At 37.3% G+C, this 26,115-nt stretch overlaps 1 long non-coding RNA gene and 1 other non-coding gene across 3 annotated transcripts; both read right to left on the minus strand.

The window, feature by feature from the left end:
• Positions 1-1,151: 1,151 nt before the first annotated feature.
• LOC112805649 (uncharacterized) lies at positions 1,152-24,899 on the minus strand. 2 transcript variants are annotated; one of them, XR_011862389.1, is made up of 4 exons: positions 24,628-24,891; positions 24,059-24,168; positions 2,157-2,283; positions 1,152-1,829 (listed from the first exon to the last, which is right to left on the minus strand). It is a non-coding gene; the product is annotated as an uncharacterized lncRNA (long non-coding RNA). The 2 variants fall into 2 exon arrangements; XR_011862388.1 differs by lacking the exons at positions 1,152-1,829; positions 2,157-2,283 and having other exon boundaries at positions 23,915-24,168; positions 24,628-24,899.
• On the minus strand, positions 11,131-11,234 carry LOC112700483 (small nucleolar RNA R71). Its single transcript, XR_003153393.1, has one exon. It is a non-coding gene; the product is annotated as a small nucleolar RNA R71 (small nucleolar RNA).
• Positions 24,900-26,115: the final 1,216 nt, after the last annotated feature.

The raw sequence follows: 26,115 nt of genomic DNA on the forward strand, positions 1-26,115 counted from the left end.
AATGAGAATCCTGTAGAGTCAAGCTCGTAACAGTTTCTCATTGGGAATAATGACAATGCCCAAAAGTATAGGTTCGGATTTTCAAACTAAAATTAGAGATTGTTCGATGCAAGTATAGTCCAAACCCAACAATTGAACATCAATCAAATATTAAATCAATACAAAATAACTGGGAGTTTTGATTCCCGGGTCGTCTTCCCTAGGAGTTGCAATTAAGTGTCATGTTATTGACTATGGAAGGAAATGGGGATTGGGAAATGATGGCAAGAAAGACAAGAAATGCAAATAGCAAGAAATTAAATAAGCATGTAAGAAAGTAAAGGAAAGCAATTAAAAGCAATGAAAATGGAAATTAAATGCTAAAAAGAACTCTTGGCAAGAATTGGGTAATTAGGAATTCCTATCCTAGTTGTGTACTACAAACATGGCAATTGTGTGGAATCAATCCAAACTAGTCAATCCTCCTTGAGAATTAGTCAAAAGGGTGTAATTGATCTCAATCCATAAGTCTTAGTCAACTCACTAATTACTTAGTGAAAGACTATCATCAATGGAAACCAAACCAATTAGCCATTCCCACACAATACGGAATGGACATCCACAACTCAATTCCACCTAAACATCCAATTTCTCAACCAAAAGTGTGAAAACTAAACATGCAAAAAATTAAACATCAAAGCAATAAAAGTCAAAGCAATTAAATGTCAAAGCAAGGAAGATTAAAATGTAAGAAACTTCTTGGAAAGTAATTGAGAACTAAGGCTACCTGTCCTAGTCATTAACCACAAACATATGATGATTATGAAGAGTTAATCCTACTTAATCAACCTTGCATCGAAGATAAGTCAAATAGGCATAGTTAATTTCAATCCCTAAGTCCTATGTCAACACTAGGGGTCACAAAGAGTCAAGAAAAACCAAATTAACAAACTACTCTAATATATCAAATAGGAATGGACATCAATGACTCAAGGGACACCAAAGTCAACAATTCCAAGCCAAGAGTGGAGAAAAACTAAGTGAAAACTAAGCCAAGCATTTTATCAAACACTTGGTGTGCATGAAAATAAAATAATATTAAATTGCAATAAAATAAATTCTAAAACTACCAAAGCAAGAAAGTAACAATAACAACTTGAGAAAGCAATAAATGACATGAAAACATAAATTGCATTAATTAGAAGCAAAATTAACAAGAGTGTTCATAACATGAGAAATTGACATAAAAGAGGAAATAACAAGAGAAATGAAGAAGAAGAAAGATGCAATAACAATAAATGACAAGGAAAAGTAAATAAAGACAAGAATTAAAAGTAGAAATTGCAAGAAATTAAACTAAGAAACCCTAATTCTAGAGAGAGGGGGGAGCTTCTCTCTCTAGAAACTAAGAGAAAACATCATAAAAGCTAAACCTAATTGCCCCCTTTCTCAAAGCTTCAATTTTGCTTGAAATAGCTTTAGAAATCAGTTGGATTAGGTTTTGGGGCTCAAAAATTGCTTCCAGCGAATTGCAATTAATAAGGTCACGTGTAGGGACTTGTGTGCGTCCGCACACTTGCTATTTTCTGACTTGTGCGTACGCACAAATCGTGTGCGTATGCACACTTCAACTTATGTCCACTATAGCAAATTATATATCATTTCGAAGCCCCAGACGTTAGCTTTCTAATACCACTGAAACCGCCTTATTTGGACATTTGTAGCTCAAGTTATGATCACTTTAGTATCGAGAGGTCAGGGCTGCCAGCTTTACAAATCCTTCATTTCTTGAATTCTCCCATTTTGCATGCTTTCCTTCCACTTCTTCAATCCATACTTGCCTTGTAAGCCTGAAATTACTCAACAAACACATCAAGGAATCAAATGGAATTAAAGTGAATAAAATTTAGCAATTATAAAGTTTAAAAAACATGTTTTCACTTTTAAGCACAATTTAGTGAGAAATTATGAAACTATGCTATTTTAATGAATAAATGCAAGAAAAGTCAATGAAATCCACCTAATTAAAGCAGATAAATACCATGAAATGTGAATTCAACAAATAACAACACTTTATTTGATTAAAAAAGAAAAATAGAATAACAAGAAGGCAAAATATATAGAACATAATGAGCAATGAATGCTATTCATAAGGAGCATAAGGAGATAGAATTTACCCTCCACTCAGTCCACCATATTTTTCGAGTATCATCATCTACCTCATCAAAACTCAGCCAAGGCTTGTTGTAGTTTTCCCTAAAAACCTGAGAAATACGCTTCAATCCAGGCTTAGGTGGGTGCCAACTACATCAAAAACCAAATGTCACTATTTATAAAATTTAAAACTGACATGAAAGAAGCAAACATGCTCTATTTTGTGACAAGTACTATAGCAGCAGCATCCTGACAAATAATACTGCACGCACTGCTACTAGTTACCTCAAACAGTACAAACAGAGAAGCAAACAGAAAAGGTGAATGTGTAGGAACGACGATTCAAAGAAACAAATAAAAGCATACCATTTAAATTTATGGATCTTGGACACAGGAAGCAAATAGTTAAGCTAGCTTTGTGATGAATCCATATTTGACAATATATTTTGGTTTGATTTGAGTAAATTTCATCACATAAACCCACATTTATTCATCTAAATAGCATGCTTTTGTATTTTCTCCCTAAATTGTGCCTAATTGTGAAAACATGCTCTTTTGTGCTTAATTTAGTCAATTTTTATTCACTTTAATCCCATTTGGTGCCTTGATGTATTTGTTAAGTGATTTCAGATTTTCAAGGCAACTTTGGGTTGAAGAAGTGAAGAAAGAGCGTCTAAAAAGGGGAGAAATCATAAAGAAAATGGAGTTTGGAAGCTACTGCAAAGGTGTGTACGCACAGTGATGCGTGCGTATGCACAACGGTGACCTCGTGCAAGGATGCGTACGCACCAAATGTCATGCGTACGCACGATGAGAATTTTGCGCGACTGTGCGTACGCACAACTGCATGCACGTGAGCTCATTAATGCAAATCGCTGGGGGCAAATTTTGGGCCTCCAAAATCCAATCCAACTCATTTTCTGAAGCTATTTAAGGCCAAAGTGAAGAGGAATGAAGGGGGGCAATTAGATTTAGCTTTTTACATGTTTTTCCTCTTAGTTTTTAGAGAGAGAAGCTCCCCCCTCTCTCTAGAATTAGAGTTTCTTAGTTTAATTTCTTGCAATTTCTACTTTTAATTCTTGTTTTTATTTACTTTTTCTTGTCATTTATTGTTATAGCATCTTTGTTCTTTCCTTCTATTTTGTTATTTCATTTTTTTTGTTCCTTTATGTTTATGACACTTTGTTATTTTAATTTACATTTAATACAATTTATGTTTTATGTTCATTTATTGCTTTCTTTAGTTATTGTTATGATTTTCTTGTATTTGGTAGTTAAAATTTATTTTTAATACAATTTGATAAAATGCTTGGCTTAATTTTTACTTAGTTTTTCTCCACTCTTGGCTTGAAATTGATGACTTTGGTGATCCTTGAGACATTGATGTCCATTCTTGTTTGATATATTAGAGTAGTTAGTTAATTTGGTTTTCATTGACTCTATGTGACCCTTAGTGTTGACATAGGACTTATGGATTGGAATTAACTATGCCTACTTGACTTATCCTCGATGTTAGGGTTGACTAAGCAGGATTAACTCTTCATAATCATCATGTGTTTGTGGTCAATGGCTAGGATAGGTAACCTTGGCTCTCAATTACTTGCCAAGAGATTTCTTGCATTTGAAGTTCCCTTTCCTTGCATTTAATTGCTTTGACTTTCAATGCTTTGATGTTTAATCCCTTGCATGTTTAGTATTCACACTCTTGGTTGAGAAATTGTGTGTTTGGGTAGAATTGAGTTGTGGATGTCCATTCCGCATTGTGTGAGGATTGTTAATTGGTTTGGTTTTCCTTGACTCTAAGTAACCAACTAGTGTTGACTTAGGACTTAGGGATTGGAATCAATTATGTCTTTTTGACTAATTCTCAAGTAGGATTGACTAATTAGGATTAATTCCACACAATTGCCATGTTTGTGGTCCATAATTAGGATATGAACCCTTAATTCCCCAATTATCACCAAGAGTCCTTTTTAGCACTTAATTTCCATTTTCATTGCTTTTAATTGCTTTCCTTTAATTTCTTGCATGATCATTTACTTTCTTGCCATTTACATTGCTTGCTCTTTGGCCATCATCCATTCCACATGCTCTCTTATAGCCAATAATTGACACTTAATTGCAACTCCTAAGGAAGATGACCCGAGGTTTAAGTACTCTCAGTTAATTAGAAATTGTAAACATTTGATTGATGATCAATTGTTGGGTTTGGACTATACTTGCAACGTCAATCCTATTTTTAGTGTGAAAATCCAAACCTATGCTCTTGGCCATTCATCACTTTGATAACAACTAAAAGAACTAAGAAGATAAGCATATCGAATCAAAGCAAATAGTTAAGCAAATATTTTCATTAACAAATATCCACCCAAAAAATAAAAGCACGACCATTTAAAGTGCACGCTTAGTTCATAAAATTTAAAGCAAATAACAAACCATTTGGCGCCATCATATCTGAGCTTGGGAGCACTTGTGCTGGAGTGACCAATGGCAGTGGATGTTCCTTGACCCTGAGCATCTTGGGTACTATTAGATGTGGTTTGTCTTTCCCCACAAGATCCTGCTCGACTGGAAGCTACAATAGCTAGATCTCTTTACACACCATGTGAGGCAGTGTTGGAAGGTTCATTAGCTTGTTGAGTGCATGATCTTGGCATACCCGTAGTAGGAATCATGTGTATCTGAGGCTCCTGACGGGAGGGGGTAGTAGTAGCAATAGGTGGTGGTCTCCCATTGGTCAGAGCAGTCGTGCCGGATGATGACTGATAAACCACTATTTTATGGTTTACAATGTGTTTAATTGTGTGGTTTTATCACGGTCTTTACCCACTTATTCATATAATTAGCATGCATTTATATTTCCTTCCTAAAATTATTACATGATTGAAAGCATGCTTCTTTGGTCTTAATTTAGCTAATCTTAATCCTCTCTTATTACCATTCGATGCCTTGATCTGTGTGTTAAGTGTTTTAGGCTTTATAGGGCATGAATGAGTGAGAAATTGGGAAGGAAACTTGCAAAAATAGAAGGAACACAAGAAATTGATGAGATGACCAGCGAGAAGTGACGCGTATGCGTCAGCGACGCGACCGCGCGGAAGAAAGGAATTCGCAGTGACGCGGCCGCATGGCTCACGCGACCGTGCGGATTGGAAAAGCACAAGTGACGCGGAAGCGTGGATGACGCGAACGCGTGGCAGGGAAAAACGCGAATGATGCGTCCGCATGGATGACGCGATCACGTGACGTGCGCGATCTGCAGAATTATAAAAGTCGCTGGCAGAGATTCTGGGCCGCATTTCAACCCAGTTTTCGGCCCAGAAACACATATTAAAGTCAGGAAACTTGCAGAGACTCATCATGCTCTCATAATTCACTTTTTACAATTTTAGATGTAGTTTTTAGAGAGAGAGGTTCTCTCTTCTCTCTTAGGATTAGGATTAGGATTAGGATTAGGATTTTTATTAGGATTATGAATATTTCTTCTGCATCTCAGGTTCAATATTCTTTATATTTATTTATTTTCAATGTTCCATGTTTGGATTGATTTTCTTATTTAAATATAATTTGAGGTATTTTCAGATCTATGATTTGTTTCTTTTATTTATAATATAAATAATTTGGATTTTTCCCTTTTGGCTTTGGTTGAGTAATTGGTGATGCTTGAGCTGTCAAATAAAGCAGTGGTTGAAATTGGGAGTTGCTGATTAATTTGAGTTCTAATAACTCTAGTCCTTTCCAAAGGAAAGACTAGGACTTTAGGTATCAAATTAATTAGTCCACTTAACCTTCCTTTGTTTAGTAAAGGTTAACTAAGTGGGATTAAAATCCAATTCTCATCACAATTGATAAGGATAGGACTTCCAGTTCATGTACCTTGCCAAAGGTTTATTTTCCAGTTATTATTATTTTATTTTACTTGTCATTCAACTAACTTTTTACCTTAATCCAAAACCCCAAAACACAGTTTTTCATAACCAATAATAAGAACATACCTCCCTGAAATTCTTTGAGAAGACGACCCGAGGTTTAAATACTCGGTTATCAATTTATTTAGGGGTTTGTTACTTGTGACAACCAAAACGTTTGTATGAAAGGACTTTTGTTGGTTTAGAAGCTATACTTGCAACGGGAATTTATTCTGAATTCTAGACCACGCAAAAGTTCTCTCATCAAAATGGCGCCGTTGCCGGGGAATTGCAAACGTGTGCCTTATTATTGGTTATTGTAAATATTTTTCAAAAAAAATCTTTCAAAAATTATATCTTTTTCAAAATACTTTCTTTTTGTTAGTTTCTATTTTTATTTTCTTCTACTACTATGAACTCTCACCCCTTTGGCTATGAGTCTGGTTACAACTATGTTGCAGGAAGAGGAGATTATAATGAGAACAGGCATCGAGGTTGGAACAATCAAAGATGGGAGGAGCCACAAGAATTTAATCAACCCTCATGGCAACAACCACCTCCAATGGACTATCAACAACCGTTCTGTGATGCATATCAAGGCAATGGCTATGGTGAGCATTCTTCTGATTATCAACAACCACCACCATATGCCTATGAGCCCCCTCAACATAGCTTGGGACCACCATACTCACGAGCCCCTTACCACCAAACACCTTTATACGATCCTAACTCGTACCCACCATACCAACCACCTTATGAGCCAAATGAACCATACACAGAACCACCACCTCAATATACACCATCTCCTTATCATTATCAAGATGAACCACCATTCTACCATGAACCCCTTCTCCCAACAAATGAACCCTCCTATCCACCCCAAACCTCCATGGAGAAAGCATTTACCGATCTAAACTCTACTATACAAGCTCTCGCTGCCCAAATCAGACCACCAAATACCTTCAACAATCAACCCTCAAGCTCTACTGCACTTCCTTTTCAACCACATAATGATCCACCCATCCCATCACCACCATCCATGGAAGAGCACCCACATCCATCAATCCAAGAGCAAGATGATCCCAATGACGCTATTGATATGGAACAAGAGAGAGAGGATCATCTTCGTGAATCCATACTTCATAAGGAGCTAGAGGAGGCACTAAAGGCGAAGGTAGGAGAGACCCTTGAAGATGAAGGAGTATTTGAAGGGAGTTGTCATAGAAAGGTAATCATCAAGGAGGAACAAGAGTCAAGGGATCATTTTTTGAAAATAGTAGATCAATTTCATGAAACCCTTCATCAATTGGAGCAAGCAATAAAGCAATTAGCCTCCCGACGTTTGATGAGCGGATAATTATACGCTTTTTGGCATTGTTCTTAAGTAGTTTTTAGCATGATCTAGTTACTTTTAGGGATGTTTTCATTAGTTTTTATGCTAAATTCACATTTTTGGACTTTACCATGAGTTTGTGTGTTTTTCTGTCATTTCAGGTAATTTTTGGCTGAAATTGAGGGACCTGAGCAAAACTCTGATAAGGAGGCTGACAAAGGACTGCTGGTGCTGTTGGAATCTGACCTCCCTACACTCGAAATGGATTTTCTGGAGCTACAGAACTCCAAATGGCGCGTTCTCAATGGCGTTGGAAAGTAGACATCCAGAGCTTTCCAGCAATATATAATAGTTCATACTTTATTCGTGATTAGATGACGTAAACTGGCACTCAACGCCAGTTCCATGTTGCTGTCTGGAGTCAAACGCCAGAAACACGTCACGAACCGGAGTTGAACGCCCAAAACACGTTACAACTTGACGTTCAACTCCAAAAGAAGCCTCAGCTCGTGGATAGATCAAGCTCAGCCCAAACATACACCAAGTGGGCCCTGGAAGTAGATTTATGCATCAATTACTTACTCTTGTAAACCCTAGTAGCTAGTTTAAGTATAAATAGGATAGTTTACTATTGTATTAGACATATGGGGATTGTATTATTCAATCTTGGGACGTTTAGTTCTCAGATCATGGGAGCTGGCCATTCGGCCATGCCTGAACTTTTCACTTATGTATTTTCAACGGTGGAGTTTCTATACACCATAGATTAAGGGTGTGGAGCTCTGCTGTACCTCAAGTTTCAATGCAATTACTATTATTTTCTATCCAATTCGATTTATTCCTGTTCTAAGATATTCGTTGCACTTCAACTTGATGAATGTTATGATCCATGACACTCATCAACATTCTCACCTATGAATGCGTGTGACTGACAACCACTTCTGTTCTACCTTAGGCCGGGCGCATATCTCTTGGATTCCTTAATCAGAATCTTCGTGGTATAAGCTAGAATTGATGGCGGCATTCATGGGAATTCAGAAAGTCTAACCTTGTCTGTAGTATTTCGAGTAGGATTCCGGGATTGAATGACTGTGACGAGCTTCAAACTCCTGAAGGCTGGGCGTTAGTGACAGACGCAAAAGAATCACTGGATTCTACTCCAACCTGATTGAGAACCGACAGATGATTAGCCGTGCTGTGACAGAGCATTTGGACCATTTTCACTGAGAGGATGGGATGTAGCCATTGACAACAGTGATGCCCTACATACAGCTTGCCATAGAAGGGAGTGATAAAATTGGATAAAAGCAGTAGGAAAGCAGAGATTCAACAGGGACAAGCATCTCCATATGCTTATCTGAAATTTCAACCATTAATTTACATAAGTATTTCTATCCTTTATTATTTAAGCAAGTATCTCTTTATATTTCCCATAATCAATTATTATCTGCCTAACTGAGAGTTTATAAGATGACCATAGCTTGCTTCATACCAACAATCTCTTTGGGATCGACCCTTACTCACGTAAGGTATTACTTGGACGACCCAGTACACTTGCTGGTTAGTTGTGCGGAGTTGTGATAAAGTGTGATTCACGTTTGAGAGCACCAAGTCTTTGGAGCCATTATTGATGATCACAATTTCGTCCACCAAGTTTTTGGCGCCGTTGCCGGGGATTATTCGAGTATGGACAACTGACGGTTCATCTTTTTGCTCAGATTAGGTACTTTTCTTTTCAAAAAAGTTTTGAAAATTTTTTTTTTCAAAATTTTTTCTCTATTTTTTGTTTTTCCAAAAAAATAATTTTCAAAAAATATAATAAAAATACAAAAAAATCATAAAATTATAAAAATAAAAAATATTTTGTGTTTCTTGTTTAAGTCTTGAGTCAACTTTTAAGTTTGGTGTCAATTGCATGCTTTAAAATTTTTTTTTTTGCATTTTTTGAAAATTCATGCATTCATGGTGTTCTTCATGATCTTCAAGTTGTTCTTGACAAGTCTTCTTGTTTGATCTTGATATTTTCTTGTTTTGTGTTGTTTGTTGTTTTTCATATACATTTTTTGTTTGTTAGAGTCCATGCATTAAAGATTTCTAAGTTTGGTGTCTTACATGTTTCTTTGCATCAAAAATTTTTCAAAATTATGTTCTTGATGTTCATCATGATCGTCAAAGTGTTCTTGTTGTTCATCTTCACATTCATAGTGTTCTTGCATGCATCATGTGTTTTGATCCAAAATTTTCATGTTTTGGATCATTTTTATGTTTTTCTCTCTCATCATAAAAAATTTCAAAAATCAAAGAAATATCTTTTCCTTAATTTTCTCATAATTTTCGAAAATTTGAGTTGACTTAGTCAAAAATTTTTAAAATTAGCTGTTTCTTACAAGTCAAGTCAAATTTTCAATTTTAAAAATCTTATCTTTTTATAACTTGTTCAAAAATTAAAACTTTTTCATTTTTCTTATTAATTTTCGAAAATTCTTTAAAAATATTGTTCAAAAATCTTTTTCTTAACTTTATTTCAAATTTTTGAAAATTATGCTAACAATTAATATGATTGATTCAAAAATTTGAAGTTTGTTATTTTCTTGTTAAGAAAGGTTCAATCTTTAAATTATAGAATCTTATCTTTTAATTTATTGTTAGTTAAATAATTAATTTTAATTTTAAAAATTAAATCTATCTTATCTTATCTTTTGTATAATATCTTTTTCAAAATTTTATCTTTTCAAAAATTTAATTTCAAAATATCTTATCTAACTTCTTATCTTTTTATCTTTTCAAATTTTTTTTTTCAACTAACTATTTGACTTTTTGTTTGTTTCTTATCTTTTTCAAAACCACCTAACTACTTCTCTCTCTCTAATTTTCGAAAATATCTCATCCTTTTTCAAAAATTCTTTTTAATTAATTAATTGTTTTAAATTTTAATTTTAATTATATCTTATCTTTAATTTTTGAAAATCACTAACTACTTTTTCAAAATTATTTTTGAAATTCTCTATCTCTCCTCTTCTTCTATTTATTTATTTATTTATTTACTAACACTTCTCTTCACCTCTCTTCATCTCAAATCACTACCCCTACCTATTCATTCTTCTTCACTCCTATTCCCTTTCTTTCTCTACTAACATAAAGGAATCCTCTATGTCTGAATCTCTATACTGTGACATAGAGGATTCCTCTTTTTTTTTTCCTTGTTCTCTTCTTCCCTATATGAGCAGGAACAAGGAAAAAGGCATTCTTGTTGAAGCTGATCCTGAACCTGAAAGGACTCTGAAGAGAAAATTAAGAGAAGCTAAATTACAACAATCCATAGACAACCTTTCTGAAAATCTCGAACAAGAAAAGGAGATGGCAGCCGAACCCAACAATAATAATGCAAGGAGGATGCTTGGTGATTTTACTAAACCAACTTCCAAATTTGATGGAAGAAGCATCTCCATTCCGGCCATTGGAGCAAACAATTTTGAGCTGAAACCTCAATTAGTTGCTCTAATGCAACAGAACTGCAAGTTTCATGGACTTCCATCTGAAGATCCTTACCAGTTTTTAACTGAGTTCTTGCAGATTTGTGAGACTGTAAAGATGAATGGAGTAGATCCTGAAGTCTACAGGCTCATGCTTTTCCCTTTTGCTGTAAGAGACAGAGCTAGAACATGGTTGGACTCACAACCTAAAGATAGCCTGGACTCCTGGGATAAGCTGGTCACGGCCTTCTTGGATAAATTCTTTCCTCCTCAAAAGTTGAGCAAGCTTAGAGTGGATGTTCAGACCTTCAAGCAAAAAGATGGTGAATCCCTCTATGAAGCTTGGGAAAGATACAAGCAGATGACCAAAAAGTGTCCTTCTGACATGTTTTCAGAATGGACCATATTAGATATATTCTATTATGGTCTATCTGAGTTTTCCAAAATGTCATTGGACCATTCTGCAGGTGAATCTATCCACCTAAAGACAACGCCTACAGAAGCTCAAGAACTTATTGACATGGTTGCAAATAACCAATTCATGTACACTTCTGAGAGGAATTCCGTGAATAGTGGGATGCCCCAGAGGAATGAAGTTCTTGAAATTGATGCTCTGAATGCCATATTGGCTCAGAACAAAGTGTTGACTCAGCAAGTCAACATGATCTCTCAAAGTCTGAATGGATGGCAAAATGCATCCAACAGTACTAAAGAGGCAGCTTCTGAAGAAGGTTATGATCCTGAGAACCCTGCAATGGCAGAGGTAAATTACATGGGTGAACCTTATGGAAACACCTATAATTCATCATGGAGAAATCATCCAAATTTCTCATGGAAGGATCAACAAAAGCCTCAACAAGGCTTTAATAATGGTGGAAGAAACATGCTAAGTAATAACAAGCCTTTTCCATCATCTTCTCAGCAACAGACAGAGAATTCTGAACAGAGCCCCTCTAACTTATCAAACATAGTCTCTGATCTGTCTAAGGCCACTTTAAGTTTCATAAATGAAACAAGATCCTCTATTAGAAATTTGGAGGCACAAGTGGGCCAGCTGAGTAAGAAAATCACTGAAACCCCTCCCAGTATTCTCCCAAGCAATACAGAAGAGAATCCAAGAGGAGAGTGCAAGGCCATTGATGTAATCAATATGGCCGAATGCACAAGGGAGGAGAAGGACGAAAATCCTAGTGAGGAAGACCTCCTGGGACGTCTCTCAAGCAAGAAGGAGTTCCCCATTGAGGACCTAAAGGAATCTGAGGCTCATATAGAGACCATAGAGATTCCACTAAATCTCCTTCTACCATTCATGAGCTCCGAAGACTATTCTTCCTCAGAAGAGGATGAAGTTATGACTGGAGAGCAAGTTGCTCAATATCTAGGAGCTATCATGAAGCTGAATGCCAAGTTGTTTGGTAATGAGACTTGGGAAGGTGAACCTCCTTTGCTCATTAGTGAACTAGATACATGGGTTCAGCAAACTCTACCTCAAAAGAAACAAGATCCTGGGAAATTCTTAATACCCTGTACCATAGGCACCATGACCTTTGAAAAAGCTCTGTGTGACCTGGGGTCAGGCATAAATCTTATGCCACTCTCTGTAATGGAAAAACTAGGGATCATTGAGGTACAGCCTGCCTTATTCTCATTACAATTGGCAGACAAGTCAGTAAGACAAGCTTATGGATTAGTAGAGGACATGTTAGTAAAGGTTGAAGGCCTTTACATCCCTGCTGATTTCATAATCCTAGACACTAGGAAGGAAGAGGATGAATGCATCATCCTTGGAAGACCTTTCCTAGCCACAGCAGGTGCTATAATAGATCTTAACAGAGGAGAATTAGTCCTTCAATTGAATAGGGACTACCTTGTGTTTAAGGCACACGACCATCCCTCTGTAACAAAAGAGAGTAAGCATGCAGAGCTTCTCTCAGTACAGAGTCCAAAAGAGCCCCCACAATCAAACTCTAAGTTTGGTGTTGGGAGGCCACAACCAAACTCTAAGTTTGGTGTTAAGAAGACCCCACATTCAAATATGTTTGGTGTTGGGAAACCTTCATCATGCTCTGAACTTCTCTAAGGCTCCATGAGAGCCCACTGTCAAGCTAGTGACATTAAAAGAGCGCTTGTTGGGAGGCAACCCTGTTTTTATTTATCTAATCTTCTTTTTATTTTATTGTTATTTTGTGTTTTAGTAGGTTCATGATCATGAGGAGTCACGAAAAAATATTAAAATTAAAAAAAAGAATAAAAAATAGCAGAGGAAAAATCACACCCTGGAGGAAGGACTTACTGGCGTTTAAACGCCAGTAAGGTGCATCTGGCTGGCGTTCAACGCCAGAACAGAGCATAGATCTGACGCTGAACGCTAGAAACAAGCAATATCCTGGCGTTTGAACGCCAGGAATGTGCCCTGAGGAAAGCTGGCACTGAACGCCAGTAACAAGCATGGAACTGGCGTTCAACGCCAGAAACATGTTGCACATGGGCGTTGAACGCCCAGAACGTGCATCACTTTGGCGTTTAAACACCAGAATGGTATGCTAAGGCATTTTACATGCCTAATTGGTGCAGGGATGTAACTACTTGACACCTCAGGATCTGTGGACCCAACAGGATCATCTCAGGATCTGTGGACCCCACAAGATCTCCACCTAACATATTCTCCCCTCTTCTCAACATTCATTCTCTCTTTCCAATAAACACTCTTCCCTAAAACCCTTCACCAATCACCTCAATCTCTCTTCCCAATTACCCCCATCACCACTCACATCCCTCCACTCTTCCCCATAAACCCCACCTACCTTCAAAATTCAAAAATCTTTCCCACCCAAACCGACCCTAAATGGCCGAACCTACCCTCTCCCCCTCCCTATATATACCCCTCCATTCTACTTCATTTTCACACAACACAACCCCCTCTTCTATACCTTGGTCGAAACCTACACCTCCCCTTCTCCTCCATATTTTCTTCTTCTTCTTCTTCTCTTCTTTCTTCTCTTCTTTCTTCTCTTGCTCGAGGGCGAGCAATATTTTAAGTTTGGTGTGGTAAAAGCATAAGCTTTTTTTTTCCATAACCATTGATGGCACCCAAGGCCAGAGAATCCTCTAGAAAAGGGAAAGGGAAGACAATAGCTTCCACCTCCGAGTCATGGGAGATGGAAAGATTCATCTCCAAAGCCCATGAAGACCACTTCTATGATGTTGTGGCCAAGAAGAAGGTGATCCCTGAGGTCCCTTTCAAGCTCAAGAAAAATGAGTATCCGGAGATCCGACATGAGATCCAAAGAAGAGGTTGGGAAGTTCTAACCAACCCCATTCAACAAGTCGGGATTTTAATGGTTCAAGAGTTCTATGCCAATGCATGGATCACTAGGAACCATGATCAAAGTATGAACCCAAATCCAAAGAACTATCTTACAATGGTTCGGGGGAAATACTTAGATTTTAGTCCGGAAAAAGTGAGGTTGGCGTTCAACTTGCCCATGATGCAAGGAGATGTACGCCCCTACACTAGAAGGGTCAACTTTAATCAAAGGTTGGACCAAGTCCTTATGGACATACGTGTGGAAGGAGCTCAATGGAAAAGAGACTCCAAAGGCAAGCCGGTTCAACTAAGAAGACTGGACCTCAAGCCTGTGGCTAGAGGATGGTTGGAGTTCATTCAACGCTCTATCATCCCCACTAGAAACCGATCTGAAGTTACTGTGGATCGGGCCATCATGATTCATAGCATCATGATTAGAGAGGAAGTAGAAGTTCATGACGTCATCTCCCATGAATGCTACAAAATAGCCGATAAGTCCTCTACTTTGGCAAGGCTAGCTTTTCCTCATCTTATTTGCCATCTATGTTACTCAGCTGGAGTTATCATAGAAGGAGACAACCTCATTGAGGAGGACAAGCCCATCACTAAGAAAAGGATGGAGCAAACAAGAGAGCCCACTCATGGAGCCCAAGGGACGCATGGGGAAGCTCATCACCAAGAAATCCCGGAGATGCCTCAAGGGATGCACTTTCCTCCAAACAACTATTGGGAACAACTCAACACTTCCTTAGAAGATTTGAGTTACAATGTGGAACAATTAAAGGTGGAACATCAAGAGCACTTTATCATTCTCCATGAAATAAGAGAAGATCAAAGAGCAATGAGGGAAGAGCAACAAAGGCAAGGAAGGGACATAGAAGAGCTTAAGGACATTGTTGGTCCTTCAAGAAGAAGACGCCACTAAGGTGGACTCATTCCTTGTTCTTATTTCTCTATTTTTTTATTTTTATGCTTCATGTCTATTTATGTTTTGTGTCTCTACTTCATGATCATTAGTATGCAGTAACTATGTCTTAAAGCTATGAATAAAATTCCATAAATCCTTCACCTCACTTAAATAAAAAATGTTTTAATTCAAAAAGAACAAGAAGTACACAAATTTTGAAAATTGTCCTTGAATTTAATTTAATTATATTGATGTGGTGACAATACTTTTTGTTTTCTGAATGAATGCTTGAACAGTGTATATTTTTGATCTTGTTGTTTATGAATGTTAAAATTGTTGGCTCTTGAAAGAATGATGAACAAAGAGAAATGTTATTGATAATCTGAAAAATCATGAAATTGATTCTTGAAGCAAGAAAAAGAAGTGAAAAAGCAAAAGCTTGCAAAAAAAAAATAGAAAGAAAAAGAAAAAACAAGCACAAAAAGCCAATAGCCCTTAAAACCAAAAGGCAAGGGTAAAAAGGATCCAAGGCTTTGAGAATCAATGGATAGGAGGGCCCAAGGAACCAAAATCCAGGCCTAAGTGGCTAAATCAAGCTGTCCCTAACCATGTGCTTGTGGCATGCAGGTCCAAGTGAAAAGCTTGAGACTGAGTGGTTAAAGTCGTGATCCAAAGCAAAAAAGAGTGTGCTTAAGAGCTCTGGACACCTCTAACTGGGGACTCTAGCAAAGCTGAGTCACAATCTGAAAAGGTTCACCCAGTCATGTGTCTGTGGCATTTATGTATCCGGTGGTAATACTGGAAAACAAAATGCTTAGGGCCACCGCCAAGACTCATAAAAGTAGATGTGTTCAAGAATCAACATACTTAACTAGGAGAATCAATAACACTATCCGAAATTCAAAATTCCTAGAGAAGCCAATCATTCTAAACTTCAAAGGAAAAAGTGAGATGCCAAAATTGTTCAGAAGCAAAAAGCTACAAGTCCCGCTCATCTAATTAGAATTAATATTCATTGATATTTTAGAATTTATAGTATATTCTCTTCTTTTTATCCTAATTGATTTTCAGTTACTTGGGGACAAGCAACAATTTAAGTTTGGTGTTGTGATGAGCGGATAATTTATACGCTTTTTGGCATTGTTCTTAAGTAGTTTTTAGCATGATCTAGTTACTTTTAGGGATGTTTTCATTAGTTTTTATGCTAAATTCACATTTCTGGACTTTACCATGAGTGTGTGTGTTTTTCTATGATTTCAGGTAATTTCTGGCTGAAATTGAGGGACCTGAGCAAAACTCTGATAAGGAGGCTGACAAAGGACTGCTGATGCTGTTGGAATCTGACCTCCCTGCACTCAAAATATATTTTCTGGAGCTACAAAACTTCAAATGGCGCGCTCTCAACGGCGTTGGAAAGTAGACATCCAGAGCTTTCCAGCAATATATAATAGTCCATACTTTATTCGGATTAGACGATGTAAACTGGCGCTCAACGCCAGTTCCATGTTGATGTCTGGAGTCAAGCGCCAGAAACACGTCACGAACCGGAGTTGAACGCCCAAAACACGTTACAACTTGGCGTTCAACTCCAAAAGAAGCCTCAGCTCGTGGATAGATCAAGCTCAGCCCAAACATACACCAAGTGGGCCCTGGAAGTGGATTTATGCATCAATTACTTACTCCTGTAAACCCTTGTAGCTAGTTTAAGTATAAATAGGATAGTTTACTATTGTATTAGACATCTGGGGATTGTATTATTCAATCTTGGGACGTTTAGTTCTCAGATCATGGGGGCTGGCCATTCGGCCATGCCTGAACCTTTCACTTATGTATTTTCAACGGTGGAGTTTCTAGACACCATAGATTAAGGGTGTGGAGCTCTGCTGTACCTCAAGTTTCAATGCAATTACTATTATTTTCTATCCAATTCGATTTATTCCTGTTCTAAGATATTCGTTGCACTTCAACTTAATGAATGTGATGATCCGTGACACTCATCAACATTCTCACCAATGAACACGCGTGACTGACAACCACTTCTGTTCTACCTTAGGCCGGGCGCATATCTCTTGGATTCCTTAATCAGAATCTTCGTGGTATAAGCTAGAATTGATGGCGGCATTCATGGGAATCTGGAAAGTCTAACCTTGCCTGTTGTATTCCGAGTAGGATTCTGGGATTGAATGACTGTGACGAGCTTCAAACTCTTGAAGGCTGGGCGTTAGTGACAGACGCAAAAGAATCACTGGATTCTACTCCAACCTGATTGAGAACCGACAGATGATTAGTCGTGCTGTGACAGAGCATTTGGACCATTTTCACTGAGAGGATGGGATGTAGCCATTGACAACGGTGATTCCCTACGTACAGCTTGCCATAGAAGGGAGTGATAAAATTGGATAAAAGCAGTAGGAAAGCAGAGATTCAACAGGGACAAGCATCTCCATACGCTTATCTGAAATTCCAACCATTAATTTACATAAGTATTTCTATCCTTTATTATTTAAGCAAGTATCTCTTGGACGACCCAGTACACTTGCTGGTTAGTTGTGCGGAGTTGTGATAAAGTGTGATTCACGTTTGAGAGCACCAAGTCTTTGGAGCCATTATTGATGATCACAATTTCGTCCACCAATGTTCGAACACTCAAGGAACCCCCATGGCTTCATGTGGATAATCTAATGAAGAACGTAGCATGAAGGAGACATTAGAAACTCCGATGGACAGTAAGGAGCATGAATTTGTACTGGAACAAGTGGAGGAAGCCGGGATTATTGAAGAAGAAGAAGAAGTGGTTAAAGACTTAGGAGATGTTGAACCTCCATTGGAAAGTCCATTCATAAAGCCTCCTTCCAAGGAGTTTGAATTTAATGTTGAGAAGGGTGTACAACCTCCAAGGCATGTCATAGTTGAAGACTTGGAAGAGGTTAATCCAGAGATGGAGATTCAAGAAGAAGAGGCACAACCTCCCATGCCTTTGGTGAGCAATAAAGAAGAGATTAAATTGGAAGAAAGCTACCAAGAGGAAGAGGTTGAAATTGAAGAAGCTTGCAAAGAGGTGGAAGATGTCAAAGAAGAGCACAAGGGAGTGGAGCTTGCACGTTCATTCAAAACACCTCCCCCTAAGTTGCCATCATCCTTCACAACATTCAAGTGGGTAAAATTCATATCCCTTAGCTTTCTAATTCCACTTGAATATGGGTTACTGGAGACGGATGAACAAGTTAGAGCTCTTTGTGGCATAACGAGAAAAAGGAAGATGGTCAGTGGTGAGAATTGTCCTGCAAAGTTCATTATGGTTGGAAGCTTTAAGTTTAAACGCAAAGGTTGGTATAGAGCTCAATTGAATGGGTCTAGGAAGTTGTTTGGACGCTTCAGTGAGAATTCTAACGATGAACCACCCGGATGGAACAATATTGCTCAACAAGAAGACGGGTGCAACAGCAAGATTTGGGATCCTGGAATCTGCTCTGACATTTGTCACCCCGGGAGCCTAAGAATCTTTTTGAAGCTTCTTAAGGGCTTTACATGCTTAGTTTGGGACCCCAGAGGTTACTGGAGATACAAACACTGGTGGAGATTTCTGGATGAGTTCAAACACCAGCCACCATAACAGGGAGCTCACCAAATGTCCAACTTAAGGACTTTAACTAAAAGTGCTAGGTGGGAGACAACCCACCATGGTATGATCGTTCCTTTTTCGTTTTTATTTAGTTGTATTTGTTTTCAAGTTTTTCATTGAACCTAGAATTACTCATAACATTCATATCATTTTGCATTCTGCATACTGCATATTAAAAAAAAAATGCCACGCGACGCGTCCGCGTCGAAAGGAGAGGGGAGAAAATAAAAGCGAACAGAGAGTCACGCTAGAGCGTGGCTGGAGGCGTGCCAGTGGCCCAAATCGTCCCACGCGACCGCGTCGCTGACGCGTCCGCGTCGCATGGGAATAATGGCCTCCCACGCGATCGCGTGCCCCACGCGGCCGCGTGCCCTGATTTTCGACGTAAAAAGGGTGCACAACAAATTATTGTGCGAGAGTGGTGCTAGATTGGTGCTAGACGCACAACCTCTACCACGCGACCGCGTCGCCGACGCGTCCGCGTCGCCGACGCGTCCGCGTCATTCCTTTCTTTAGCCCACTCACGCGATCGCGTCACCCAAAATTTGGCAAAATAAGATTTTGAACAGAGAGTTGTGCGAGCGCGAGGTTGCCCTCGCGCCAGTAGCATAACCTGAGTCACGCGTCCGCGTGACCGACGCGGCCGCATCGATTAATTTATGCGCAAGTTGCGCGACCGCGTCCCCCACGCGTCCGCGTCGCTTGCGCCGCACAACTTTTCCAACGCAGCCAAATATCTTATCTTTTCTTCCCTATATCTAATTCTTTTCTTCCTTTCTTATTTCTTTTCTTCTTTCTTCTCCCTTTTCTTACTTTTTTCTTCTCATCCCTCTTCACTTCTATTTAATTTATTTGCATAGTTTCATTCATTGCATTATTTTCATTGGTGTTAGAAATTTATTTATTTTGCTTGTGGGTTATTCAAAGAATTGTTTGACAATTATATATTATTTTTATAGGGTTTCTTGCATGTTCTAATTAATATTTTCAATAACATATTCACCATGCATGCTAAGTGTTTGTGAAAAAGCCCGTATGGCATTGTGCATTATTTTAAATTATTCTCTTCTACTATTCCATGCTTGCTTTTCACAAATTTTCTTTACTATTTTATTAATTAAATATAATTGTCAATACAAACGTTATTGTTAGTTTCTCACGACTAACAATACATTAAAGCTTTTGATGCTTGATCTATGCTACTCATGCCCTTGCCGGCATGCTAATAAACATCTTACATCCAATACTCCCCATGCCTTGCTATATTTCCATTGATGAACTGATCACATGGAATCGCGACCATGTCGTTCATTCACTATTTTTTACTTGGCATAATTATCACTCGTACCGTCCTCCTCTTTGCTCCATCCCTTTGACTTCATGTCCCTTTCTCTTCTCCCTTTTTCAGGCTGGCCACCAGAACGGGTAAAGAGAAAGCTTCTACAACGAGCAACAGATGAGGAACCACAACACCCACCCACCTGTACATCTCAGCATGCACCGAGGACGGTGCAATCTTTAAGTGTGGGGAGGTCGATACCGATCTCCACGGGTTAGTTAGTCCCTTCTCAACACCAATTTTTGTTTTTCATTGTTGCATTTGCATGTTTGATTGCATGTTTGTTTTTTGTGCATATTTTACCACTTGGTTAAAGTAATATTTTCTTTTTCAAGAAATTTTTATAGTATTTCACTAATTTGAATAAAACTTTTTGAAAAACTTGTTTGAAGAAATATTATTTTGGAACATAGTTTAAAGCTCGAACACACAAAACCAGTGAGATTTTGAGCCTATTTTATTGGTTGCATTTTATCAACCAATATTTTATTTTTGATGTGTGTTTCTCTCTCTAAAATTGTGATCTTTGTCTTGCTTAATTCTATATTTCTATTATTTGATGTATGCATGCACTTATATGATTGAGGCCTTGTTTCACTGAGCTTACATACCCTTATGGCCTTACCTTTTATTATCCTTTGCAAACCCATGTTGAGCCTATTTTGCCCCTTGTTCTTTACTTTAGCTCATCACTAACTCTAAGCGGAAAACAATAATGTCCCTAATTTGAATCCTTGATTAGCTTAGACTAGTGAGAATGCTCATGAATTAAGTGTGGGGAAAAGTGGGTTTGGAAACGTTTGGTTTTGGGAATTGAGTATGTTAGACTTTATGTGAAAATATGAAAAATGTTAAGAACATGTTTATGCATTCAAAACCTTAATCATATGCATTGAGAAGAATAATAATAAAAAAAAGCAAGTAATAAAAGGGGACAAAATGCCCAAAAGTAAGTGTTGGTATCAATGCATATGTACTAAACTCAATTTTAGGATGCATGAACATGTAGTAAACACAGTTAATGGGAAGTTAGATTTTGTATTTTTATTAAATGAATTGTCTTAAGTTAGGTGGAAAGTTTATGTTAATTAAGGATTCAGATTTTAGTCCACTTGGCCAAATACAATCCTACCTTGACCTTAACCCCATTACAACCCTTAAAAGACCTCTTGATTTGTGTATTGGTGCAATTAATTCTTGTTGATTGTTAGATGAAGAGCAAGCTATAGAAAGCAAGATTAGTAGAGAATTGAGAGAATTGACCCTAGACACTTGAGAGTTACATTGATATACACTACTAGTAAGGGTTCAGTACTTAATTCTATGTTCCCTGCTTTCATGAGCTATCTTCTTCTTGCAAGTTACTTATATTGTATTTTGTGATTTGAATTAGTGAAATCCAGTTCATATTTATTCTTGAAAGATTTATTTACTTTTTCACCAAGTAGGTAGAATCATTTCAGCATGTAGTTGCATTCACATTCATAGGTTGCATTGCATGAGTCTTGCCTTTCCCTACTCATTTATTTGGTCTCCTTGAGTTTAGCATGAGGACATGCTAATGTTTAAGTGTGGGGAGGTTGATAAACCACTATTTTATGGTTTACAATGTGTTTAATTGTGTGGTTTTATCACGGTCTTTACCCACTTATTCATATAATTAGCATGCATTTATATTTCCTTCCTAAAATTATTACATGATTGAAAACATGCTTCTTTGGTCTTAATTTAGCTAATCTTAATCCTCTCTTATTATCATTCGATGCCTTGATCTGTGTGTTAAGTGTTTCAGGCTTTATAGGGCATGAATGAGTAAGAGATTGGGAAGGAAGCTTGCAAAAATGGAAGGAACACAAGAAATTGATGAGATGACCAGCGAGAAGTGACGCGTACGCGTCAGCGATGCGACCGCGCGGAAGAAAAGAATTCGTAGTGACGCGGCCGCATGGCTCACATGACCGCACTGATTGGAAAGCACAAGTGACGCAGAAGCGTGGACGACGTGAACGCGTGGCAGGGAAAAACGCGAATGACGCGTCTGCATGGATGACGCGACCGCGTGACGTGCGCAATCTGCAGAATTACAAAAGTCGCTGGCAGAGATTCTGGGCCACATTTCAACCCAGTTTTTGGCCCAGAAACACAGATTAAAGTTAGGGAACTTGCAGAGACTCATCATGCTCTCATAATGCACTTTTTACAATTTTAGATGTAGTTTTTATAGAGAGAGGTTCTCTCCCCTCTTTTAGGATTAGGATTAGGATTTTTATTAGGATTATGAATATTTCTTCTGCATCTCAGGTTCAATATTCTTTGTATTTATTTATTTTCAATGTTCCATGTTTGGATTGATTTTCTTATTTAAATATAATTTGAGATATTTTTAGATCTATGATTTGTTTCTTTTATTTATAATATAAATAATTTGGATTTTTTCCTTTTGGCTTTGGTTGAGTAATTGGTGACGCTTGAGCTGTCAAATAAAGCAGTGGTTGAAATTGGGAGTTGCTGATTAATTTGAATTCCAATAACTCTAGCCCTTTCCAAAGGAAAGACTAGGACTTTAGGTATCAAATTAATTAGTCCACTTGACCTTCCTTTGTTTAGTAAATGTTAACTAAGTGGGATTAAAATCCAATTCTCATCACAATTGATAAGGATAGGACTTTCAGTTCTTGTACCTTGCCAAAGGTTTATTTTCCAGTTATTATTATTTTATTTTACTTGTCATTCAACTAACTTTTTACCTTAATCCAAAACCCCAAAACACACTTTTTCATAACCAATAATAAGAACATACCTCCCTGCAATTCCTTGAGAAGACGACCCGAGATTTAAATACTCGGTTATCAATTTATTTAGGAGTTTGTTACTTTTGACAACCAAAACGTTTGTATGAAAGGACTTTTGTTGGTTTAGAAGCTATACTTGCAACGGGAATTTATTCTGAATTCTAGACCAAGTAAAAGTTCTCTCATTAATGACCTAATGAGAGAGTATGGATTTGCATGTAAGTCAAGGGGGTGACCAGTAGAAAGCCTAGGCCTCCCCTTTCGCCTTCGGCCACGGCCACGGCCATGGCCACGACCGCGACCGCGACCTCTGTCTCTACCAACCATATCCTGTACACATTAAAATAAGCAACTTCTATCTTTTATAAGCTGTAACTTCAAATTTTCTATTCGAGATGCACAAAATTCAAGAAGAAAGAAAAGACTGAAAGGAACAAATAAAATGATATAAACAAGCAAGTATATAATTTTAATTCAGCATAATCAATAAGCATATAAACTTTGAACAAAAGTAAATAGTAAAGCTAATTTTAGAAAAATGAAAGATAGATCAAATATGCGTTTTCTTTTTAGAAAAACAAAAACTAATAGGACATTGGATTTTACAGTTTATTTTCGGTACTCTTACATTAGATTTTACAGTTTATTTTCAGTACTCTTACATTATTTTTATTTTTGTGTAAATTGCCTTGTGTACTGTTTAGGCCGTTTAGTTGGCATTATAGTGTGAAAAATGAAGTAGAGAATTTGTGACTATAGATCCTAGATTACTTATAAGAACCAAGTATGCTCATAGTTTCATAGCATTGGGTCAAATTGAAATTATCTCTATTTATCTTTTGCCATGGGATTTGTCTTCTTTTAAAGTTGCTTGAGCTTCCATTCAAATCGGTTTACCTAAACTAAGATTGCATGTACTTGGTTATAGGTATTTAAAGTATTTGACAAAGAAGTACTTGAAGAAACACAATGTGCATGATTGGCTCAGGGTGATTGCTTCTAACAAAGATAGGAATGTTTATGAACTGAGGTACTTTAACATTGCTGAGAATGAAGGAGAGGAAGAAGATTAAATGTCTACATCGGTTGCAATTAAACAATTTTGATTATCTAAGTGTTGCGCCATTGTTATTGAATTTGGAATAGTTAAATACAAATTTGAAATTAAAGTTCATGTGCTCAATATAATTACAATTGTAACTTTAACATTTAAGACAAAAAGTTTAAGGTAATCAACAACTAACCAGATCATCATAAATTCTAGATGCACAAGCCTTGCAGTGATCATGGCATTAAAATGACATGATTCAACAAAACCATCACACCAAAATTCTAAAAGACATCACTCATTATCCTGTTGACATATTGTAAAAGCAATCTATCAGCAATTTCTAAAAGCAATCCATAATTGTAAACATTTTAATAACTTCACAGCTATTGTATTTGTATCCATGCTCCAGTAATGCCAATGACACACAATATACACTCGAGCAGGAAACAGTTTTCAACAAATAACAAAATTCACAGCATTTAACTTAGAAAAAAAAAAGACGAAACAAAAAAAAAAACACAACACAAAAAATTCAACCCGAAGCAAAGGACCATCCACAATCTAATTCAACCGACCCACTAAAATGGACCAATCTCACCAATCCATAACAAGTTAATACAGACAACTACTATCTACTAACAATTGAACCCTAAAAAATAATGAAATCGTGAAACCATGCATGAATTTGAACAAAAGAAAATCACAGTTATTATTAATATAAAAAAATCTGAAACAATTGAAAAACCGTGAAAAGAGCTTAACCTTTTTTTCCCAAGGAGAGAGCTGAACGTGAATGAGGTGAGGGATGCGGCAGTGACGGGTTGAGTGATGAACCGTTTCATGTCCAGTGGGACCAGAACCTGCAGCTGCACCGGCGAGAGCACAACCTGCCGTAGAAGTTTCGGCAGAAGGAGAAAGAAGAGGTGGTGTGGAAGAAGGTGGATGCGGGTTGAACTTTGGGGGAATTGGGTTTCTGAACTTTGGAGGAATTTCGTTTCTAGACGCGGGGATATGATTTTTAGTGATAAAAATCTACGACACTTTTGTCAATTTTAATTTTATAAAAAAGCAACATCTATTACGTCTATTTTATATATTAAATTCACACCGTTTATTTCATTTTTAGAAAGCGATTTAGACTGTTCAAATTTATCGACGGTAACGTTGTCAATATTTTAAATAATAAAATAGACGGCGTATGTGTCGATTTTAAAATAAAAGCATTTTCGACTTCTGGTGCGTCGATAATGTGACGATAATAAGAAAAAAATTAATGTACCATATAAATATCGACGACCTTGCTGTCGATTTTAATATTTTATTTTTAATTACTTTTTCTTAGTAATATCGACAGCAAGCCGTCAAAAATTATTGACGGCAGAAGTAACCGTCGATTTTTAGCGTTGAAAAAAAAAACATTTTTTCTTGTAGTGAAAGAATTACATCACATGGTTGGTTCCCCTCATAGTCATAAATCATTATAAGACAATCATTTTCACTCCAACAAGTCGGATGCGGCGGCCTTGACCAGACACGAAGATCTCGTTCGAGATCGACCTCCCTGTTTTAGGTAACCCTTGGAACAACTGATTTTTGTCTTTGAAGGCTTTTCTTTTTTAAGTTTTAATAAACTTAACTGCTTAGTCTTGCTTGTTATGTAAAAAAAAAAAAAAGAGAGGAATGATTATTGATATTTCATCTAATGAGTTTTTTTTAGTGAAACTCAAAAATCAATCGTGTCAAAAAGTTCAACACAAAGATTTGAATATTCAAAGGAGAAAGGAATTAACGTAAAAGCCAAGGCCTCATTATTTGTTATATAAAATGGAAAAATACAGAAACTACTTATCCTGTATCTGATTTCTGCTACTGTTCTCATTCACTCAGAGAGGAAGAGGGTTTAGGACTGTGAAGTGTGTCACTGCTCATTCTGGCTCTCCTGAACGATGCAATAGCTCCAAAATGCAGCACAATTTGAAGTCAGTTTCAAGTTAATAGAGTCACCTTAAGTTGAGGTTAGTAGGCATTTACTTCACTAGTTATCTACAAAAATAATGAGAAGATTAACTAGCAGTCTTAGTAAGGATATTATTTATTAAGATTATTTGTTGTCTACCTCTCTCTGCGCTGAAAGCTTATTTGTTATTTGTGTTGGTGCTTGGCCACTGTCTCTTCCTTTTGTCTTCTTTACTCCGCTTTGACCAACACAACATGCTAGTAAGTACGTTTCTATGCTTTCATTTATTTTGT

The sequence above is a fragment of the Arachis hypogaea genome, chromosome 6, assembly GCF_003086295.3.
Source record: "Arachis hypogaea cultivar Tifrunner chromosome 6, arahy.Tifrunner.gnm2.J5K5, whole genome shotgun sequence".
In the NCBI taxonomy this organism is placed as follows: domain Eukaryota; kingdom Viridiplantae; phylum Streptophyta; class Magnoliopsida; order Fabales; family Fabaceae; genus Arachis; species Arachis hypogaea.